This window comes from Paroedura picta, chromosome 3 (genome assembly GCF_049243985.1).
Source record: "Paroedura picta isolate Pp20150507F chromosome 3, Ppicta_v3.0, whole genome shotgun sequence".
Lineage (NCBI taxonomy): Eukaryota > Metazoa > Chordata > Lepidosauria > Squamata > Gekkonidae > Paroedura > Paroedura picta.
The window spans coordinates 113,682,277-113,690,794 of NC_135371.1; the positions used below are offsets into that span (position 1 = coordinate 113,682,277).

Below are 8,518 nucleotides of genomic sequence, written 5' to 3' on the forward strand. Positions count from 1 at the left end.
GCTACTCATCCTTATTTATGGGCACTGATTGCTTAAGTGAGCAAATTCTCTAAATAGCTACAAACCTATTACGATAAGAACAGCAAGTGGCCACTAGCATCTTGACATTTTATGTACCTGAAAAGATGATGATGGGTTTGGTAGGTACATCAAATCTCACCTACTAAACACTTCAGGCTTCAATTCCACATTCAGTTTCATTAACATTGAGGAACAGAAGGATATGCATGCAACAAGTAAGACTAGCCTGGTGCAAAAGCTAGCATTTCAGTTGTTCAACTGAGATGGCCGCTGTGCCTACCAAATATAACCATCATCTTGCCTTGACAGAAAACATAATGGCGTGGTTCCTACCATTCAGGGATTCTAGATGAGATGGCCCCTCCCTTCCACTTGAAGAGCTACTGGGGGAGGATTCCCTAAAATCATGGGTATGATGACAGAGATGATGCTCTTATATAATCTAATTAAAACAAGCAACATAAGAAGAGCAACTAAAACAGCACATTCATTCTACTGAAATAGTTTAAGTAGCCCACGGTTATAATACCTTCTGGTCAGGATGATGTAGGTTAATCTATATTTTCTGTTGAGTATTATTTATTTATCATATGGCATACGTGTAATGTAGCCAGGAGATCCTAAAATTGTCTTGCTGCCAGGTTAGAGACATTCAGAGGTGGATTGCCATTGCCTGCTCCCATGTCATGACCGTGGTATTCCTCAGAGGATGCCTTTCCAAGTGTAGTCAGGGCCAACCCTGACTAGCAACAACAACAACAAATACCTTTATTGGCATATGTAATGGTTACAAGATGTATAATAAGACAAATCAGGGTACAGTCCATCAGGTATTAAGTTCCTGGAGCCTAATAGCCTTTTACAAAAATTCCACCACCCTGTCAAGATCCCTAATCAAGATCCTGATTAGAAAGAGAAAAACAATATCTTATGGTCATCAGAAGAAAAAAAACATTCCATTTAATTGGGAGTATATTAAGGACACTGGCTTAAATGGCATCATATCCATGACAGTATAGGAAGACATCTTGCTTAGCTTCTGAGACCTAACAAGACTGGGCTTGTCTGAGATATCCAGGCTGGGAAGTTCTGTAGAGTGACGCTCCACAGCATAGTAACATATGGAAAGAGCCACCATATGCTGCCCTAGCTGGCCACGCCCAGTAGCAGCTGTGCTGTAGGAGCCGGGGCTGCAAAGCCTAGATGGAACAAAGTCAAGTCCAGTCTGTGTTGCCAGGAGTTAGATAAGTACAGTGCAGGGCAATACAGAGAATAGTTCAAACAGAGCCAAAGTCAAAGTCCAGATAGCAGATATTCAAACAAAGCCAGTCCACTTTACCAAATGAGTCATCAAAAACGGTGCCAGGAGTCAGAGGAACCAAGAGAAGCCAGAGATAGTCAGTCCAGTTTACCAGAAGAGTAGTCAAGCCGATGCCAGGAGTCACAGGAGCTGGAAGGAGTCAGACAAAATGCAAGAATTCAAAACTGGTCTGGAGGGTGTCCGCATAAATTGCATCCAGACAGAAGTCTGTTGCTGTTTATTTTAAATACAGCCCAGCTAATTCACTGCATGGGGAATGACTCACTTCACCCTCTACCAAAGTGCTTCCAGCTGGGCCCCATCTACGTTGACAGCTCGCCTGCAGCCTCTGGCTCCTTCAACGTTCTGCCAACCCCACCCTATGGTGTCGCCTGAGCTGTTCGGGCGATTCCTCAGAGTCTGATGCAGACTGCTGCTGCTGTGTCCTGTTGCTCTGACAACTTGGGAGGTGGCAGCGGGGGCGTGACACACCACATTGTTTGTGGTGATCATATGCTGAGTTCCTGTGACAGAGTTATCAACCCTAGATGGAGATGTGCTTCTGGGACTGAAAGGAATCACTATCACTAAAGATATATGAACGTGGAGGGTCAGATTCAATATAGGATTATAATTTTAAAAATAAACAAACCTGAATGGTACAGTGAGGCATAATAGAAAAATGATTTCATAATCATTTCTCTTGGATAATCATAATCATTTCTCAACTCCAACAGAAATGATTATGGAATTATTAATGGGTATAATATAATATCTCACTTTACAATTGGATGTCTAGGAGTTGTTGGGAAGAAGAAGAAAGAAAGAGCTCAGCTTTTATATCCCCATTTTTACTACCCATAGCAACTTTCTCTCCCCACAGCGGGCACCCTAACAGAACTGCTCTGCAAGAACAGCCCTAAGAGAACTGTGACTAGCTCAAGGTCACCCAGTAGGCTATATGCAAAGAATGGGGAATTAAGCCAGTTCTCCAGATTAGCCACCACACTATGCTAGCATCTCTTCTTCAAGGACAATGTTTTATTTGAAAACTGACCTTACCATCATTTCCACTGGCAATGGGGCAATTGCCTGTCTTTGTTCTCCTACTATAGGTAACAACAGCAAGGGTCAGGTAGTAAGTGCCCCTACTTTTTATTGGCAATTAAAATCTTCATGACATCTTAGCTGAATCCTCATCAGCTGAGATCAATACTGCTAAGATCAGCTATGTAGCCTAGTTAACCTTACAGATGTGGCTATAGATACAATGTTGTGACACCACAATAATGCAACCAACAGGATACTCTATGAGACAGGTATAACTAAATAACTTCCCTTCAAGGTAATGGGCATGGTTCCCAGAACACATCCAAAACTGGAGAGTCAGCTTGGTGTAGTGGTTAGGAGTGCAGACTTCTAATCTGGTGAGCCAGGTTTGATTCTCCACTCCCCCACATGTGACCAGCTGGGAGACCTTGGGCTCACCACAGCATTGATAAAGCTGTTCAGACTGAGCAGTGATATCAGGGCTCTCTCAGCCTCACCTCCCTCACAGGGTGTCTGTTGTGGGGAGAGGAAAGGGAAGGTGACTGTAAGCCACTTTGAGATTCCTTCAGGTAGAGAAAAGCGGCATATAAGAACTAGGGTAGGGTGCTTCGGCGCCCAAGGCGGCCGTTTGTGCCCGAAGCAGCCAGCATCGTGGCGCGGGGGGGAGGGGAGGTGTGGCCACTGGTGTGCCAGCCAGTGCACACACGCAGGCATAGAGTTCTGCGACTGTGTGTGTGCACCCGCCAGTGTGCTGGTCCAACCCTAATAAGAACCAACTCTTCTTCTTCTCAATAGATCCAGATTTGAAATACTGATAGCAGGGATCAAACTGAGCTAAAGATTGCTGTTAACTGAAGGAAGAAAAATAGCCAGCTTCATCTACAATAATGAAAAATGGATGTGCACTTTAATTGGGGAAAATACTGGTTTAAAAATTACTGTGCTGAAGAAGCAGCAGGAGTGTGTTTCTTCAACTAGACTGTTTTTAAGAGGATAATACTAAATAAAGTATTGATTAGGAATTTTTAAATACCAGTAAGGATTCCTACCTCAGAACAGGGGTTCAACTCCATGACCCCTACATTTCCATCTAACTCTTATTATCTGTAATTATGTTCTCCGTAGCAGTGAATCTCATGGGCTGATTATGACCTGCCAAAAATAGATCAGAGATACTGCATCGCTGACGGTTAATTAACATCACCACAATTTTGGCACACAAGTCTGTATTTTCCCAAGAATTTTAGGTCTTTCAAAATGATGTCAGGAAACTCAGACTTCTTTCCTGAAACATGTGTAAAACTTGCAAGGTGAAACTCAAGGGTGGGGTGGGGAAGAACCGTTAATGTATAAGGAACAAATTTCTGAGTTATGACTATTGCTGTGCTTGCCAAATGAATTTAATATGCTGTGCAAGCTAGTATTAATAAATGTCAAGGATGAACACACAGCATGAAATGGCAATGGTTATATTTATGTGTTTGTTTGGGATAATTGATAGAAGTGTTAATTAAATACTGAAAAAGAAAGTGGTCTAATTCACCATAGGCAAGAGGGAGAAAAATAAGTTTTATAGTCCAATGCATACTTACCTGACAGAAAGTCCCACTAAATTCCATTGCACTTAATTCCAAAAGATGAGGCATGGTTCTGTTATTTATTGACTAGGGGCTTGGTGGTGGGAAGAGGAAGGGGAGTAGTTGTCCAGTCTGTAAGTGCATGGGGTTGAATGTGTGTGTTGTGTCAGAGGTTGTGGTGGTGTGGTGACAAATGAGGGTGTGGGTGTGTTAGTTGAGTGTGGGAGAGGACTGACCTTTGGAAATTGGGGCATAGTGGTTACAGATGAGCTTTTCAGAGCCATGTCTTCAGATATGTGAAGGGAAAATCAGACTGGAGACTTTTCTTAGGGGGAGATTACATGGCAACCAGTTCCTCCCAGTTCTGCATTCAACCTCATTTCCCTTCTTATGTGAATTAGGTCACAGACACCTAAATGTCCCCCATCCCTAATACTAATACACATGGGGGCATCACAGTACACGGGTGTCCAACCTGCACCTTCTGTCTCCATTTTTTTACAGCTGATAAAATGTTCAGACCAGGGAAAGTCAATCTCCAGGTGGAGCCTTGTGATCTCCTGGAGTTGCTGCTCATCTCCAGACTATAAAGATCAGCTCCCCAGGCAGAAAGGGTTGCTTTGGACTTTGGACAGGGTTGTTGTGGAGAAGAAACACTTAAAGCCTCACATGCAGGTTGTTGTTGATTTGAAACACTTGAGGCCTACTATACAGACCTAATTTTTCATTTGTCTTCAATTAGGGCTACATATTTTTTTTCTGTAATTGTTCCCAACTTGTGGAGTTTAGCCAGTGGAAGTACATAGAGTGTTTTTTCTGGCAAGATTCAAGAAGTTTGTTCACCAGTATTACGCTTCTGAGCAGGCCTTTGAAATGTAAAATCTGGTTGGTAAGTGAAAGTTATATATCAAATTGTTCTTTTGAACCTGAGGATTTTAAAGAGTTTTTTTTAAGTTCTCCTTGAAGAACCCCATAGATTCAACTAAGAATGTAAATTAATGAGGTTAATCCTGGGCAATACTGTTAAGGCTTAAAAATTAAATATTTCAATTGATTTTTGTTTTATTGATTTTACATCTTTGTATATTTAAACCGTGACTTTTAATTTTGATTTCAGTATATGTTTCACTAATTGTATAAGCTGCAGAGAAGAAGGATACAAATGTTTAAATAAAAAGAAGTGTACTATTGGGAGAGTTGTTGTTCATAGTGGGATTCCATAGGCTCTCCCCAGGAAATCAAAGCAGGGTATGAGAATCAAGGGCCAGTAATAATGCTACTGTCTCACAAAGTCAATGGCAGTGGTTCTCAACCTGGGGGTCAGGACCCCTTTGGGAGTCGAAATACCTTTTCACAGGGGTCATGGCAGGACAAGCATCCACACAACAGCCTTGCGGGGTAGATCGAGATAGAGCGTTCATCAGTCTGGAGCAGCAGAAAAGAGCGAGATTGGCATGGTGGGACAAGAGGCAGAACTGGAATAAATGGTTTTAAAAAACAAACAATAAATAAGTGATTTAAATAGTCTAGAGATCAGATCTAATTATGGGAAATCTCCAGACCCCATCCAGAGTCCATCATCCTTACTAGTATCCCAAATACATGCATAGTACCAGTATAATAATAGCAACTTAAATTACTTAAATGTGGAAAATAAACTCTTTCTCAGGTGTATTGTACTATAAACAGTATAGATATCCTGCAACTCATTTCAAAGGTATGTCTATGTAGGTAGAGCTAAGGGTTTTAGGTCCATTTGCTACCAATAAATAGCTGAAGAAATGGAGAACACAGATGGAGATGGGATTTTGGATACAATGAGCTTATTTTGAAAAACCAGCTGGACCCTGGTTCTGGCCTGATTGCTAGGTCAACAGAGGCCCAAGGCACTGCTGCACCAGTGCATTTTGTATCTCTTGGGTAACACAGCTATGTCATTCAAAAAAGCTAATTGCCAAAGGGGAGGGGGATCAATCCCTTTACCTGGACAATCTACCTAGGCATACTCTTATCTTAACTGAAAATGTGTTCCAACTTCATCAGCTGAAATGCATAATTCTTTTTGTTCTTCTAGCAGCTGGAATTGAGAAAGGGAAGAGTTTTTTGTGACAATTAATTCATTTGGTACATTAGCCAGCTGATTCCATTATCTCTCATTTGCACATATGGTTGAAAGCAACATTCCCATATCTTGATTCAATTTCCTTTCATATATCTCCTTATTTGCGAAAGTGCTGGATTTAGAACAATCTTTATTAATTGGCCACCTTGATATCGTCTTAGCTAACATATCGTTGTTTAAACTCTTTTCATGATCTCTTTTAGAGATAATTTAGTTCCTTCTCTGACAGCTTCAAAAGACATACCAGGATCATTACTATTGCATGTACTTCTAATTTCCTTTAGTCTCTTCATAGCTAACACTTAATCACTTCGTTTCTTGGAATAAAATGGAGTAAAATGGATATTCTTAAATATCTCAGAAACGTATCCAAAGTGCAATAACCTCCTTGTCAACAGTTTTTTCAATTCTTGATTTATAATCTGCCAACTTTCTTTTTACTTTTTTTCCACAACAGAGCTGACAAATAATATGTTTCTTCATTGAGTTTAATCAACATGTATCACTTAAGTCTCCAAGTCAAAGAGCATGTTAAATGGTAGTCCATTATTTTTTCCTCTAAAATGATTTGTTTTCCAGAGAATCCAGGACAATTTACCACCTAAGAATCGCTCAAACCAAACTGCATCGGAACACTGCTGTAAGTAAACACTGCTGTGTAAAATTTAAAAAATCAAGTGAATGTACAATCCAACAATCTAAAAGCACTGTAACCAGAGAGCCTACTGCAAAAAGCAAACCTCACACGAAGTAAAATTTGTTAAATAAATTTTATAGTAATTGGCTTTCACAATCCTATCAAAACAAGGTCATACAAAATTGTATATAACCAAACAAATGGAATATATAGATATGCATAAAACGATTAAGTCTAAAAATAGTATAATCAATAAAATACAGAAATAAAATTGGCATTTTAAGAGAAGACAAGTGAGCATTGAAGTGCTGTTTGATAGACCTAGTTTTTCTGGCAGCCCGTGCAAAAAATGCCACTATATTTGTAGACATAAGGATCTTTATCTGACAGCAGAAAGGTCAAATTCTCCATTTTTGTAGTGCTCCAGGGCAATAGTTTCTGAATAAATTTCTTTTTCTGATCTATAGGGAGGGCAATCCAGAACTCAGTGTATGAGGTCCTCAGTTGCTGTATTGCCACAGATATATAGCCAGTCCGAAACAGGGGACTGAAGAAATTTACCCCTGCAGACCACAATTGCCAACAAGAACAATAAAAGTGGCATAAACTAAAACAAACCAACTGAGCAAACCAATAGCAAGCCTGGGAAGGCATAGCTATGGGGGGGGGGGGGGAGAAAAGTCAGCCTTCAAATGCTGGCTCCTAATATACCTGGTTAAACCAAAATATTTCTGGGGGGTTGTAGTGACCCATTTATTAGTATCCTGGATAAATTCTGGATAACAGTCAGAGACCCAAACATATCCAAAAATACCAATAGATTAATTTTGGATATACATTGAGCTCCAATATGTTTCACATGCATATCCCTATCACTGTTCATTCCCCAGCTGCTATCAACACAGTACAATATTCAAGAAACAGTTTTGTTGTATCAAAACAGTTATGTTTGTGCCATGTTACTATTTCCCCACAGTTCCCCCCCTCCATTATCTTCCCATCGCTCACAGTCACTCTACTGTCCTTTCTGTTAATTGCTAAGCCAAGGACTTCAGCGGCCACAACTGAGACCCCAGGAACCTCATTGGCAACCACATTGAAATATACAACTGCCACTGTGACTCCTGTGGGTGGTGAAGGTAATCTGGAGCGGTGGTCTCAGCTCCTGCTCCTTGGGGTCCTCACTGAGGTGCAGAAGCTCCACACCTAATTTTATGGGTCAGCCAAAAAGCTGAGTTTTTTTCCTGGTACAGGGATGAAGATGGTTATCATATCACCTCTTAGTTGTTTTCTCTCCAGGATAAATAGACCAAGCTCCCTCAACCTTTCCTCATACAACTGTGGAAATCCTGTGTCTATCCTGCTGTGCCTTAGTTCTGACAAGGTATTGTCAGGTTAAGTGACTTGCTCTCAATAAATTCAGGCTTTTTTCTTAAGTCAGGGCCGGATTTTCCTATAGGCTAACTAGGCTTCAGCCTAGGGTCTCAAGATTAAGAGGGGGCTATATTCCACATTTTTTAAAATAAAGATTAGTACCAATCACAGTGTTTCATTTAACATATTGATATATATCACAGTAATGATGTATTTTATTATCTCTCATGTAATTTACAAACTTAAAAATGGGAGGTGAAAGGGCCACATAAGTGGAATAGCCTAGGGCAGTAGTCCTCAACCGTCTTGAGGCTGCAGACCGGCGGCGGCAGGGAGGGCGATTGCCCGGCCGCGCATGCCCGAGAGTGCCGCACATGCACGCTTGCAGCCGCGCATGGTGCAAATGCGCATGCGCAGCCCTGCTTCCCTCTCCCCCC

The 8,518-nt window shown here is 41.1% G+C and overlaps 1 long non-coding RNA gene across 1 annotated transcript; it reads right to left on the minus strand.

The window, feature by feature from the left end:
- Positions 1–949: 949 nt before the first annotated feature.
- LOC143831289 (uncharacterized) lies at positions 950–5,399 on the minus strand. The gene is made up of 2 exons (XR_013228793.1): positions 5,296–5,399; positions 950–1,471 (listed from the first exon to the last, which is right to left on the minus strand). It is a non-coding gene; the product is annotated as an uncharacterized LOC143831289 (long non-coding RNA).
- Positions 5,400–8,518: the final 3,119 nt, after the last annotated feature.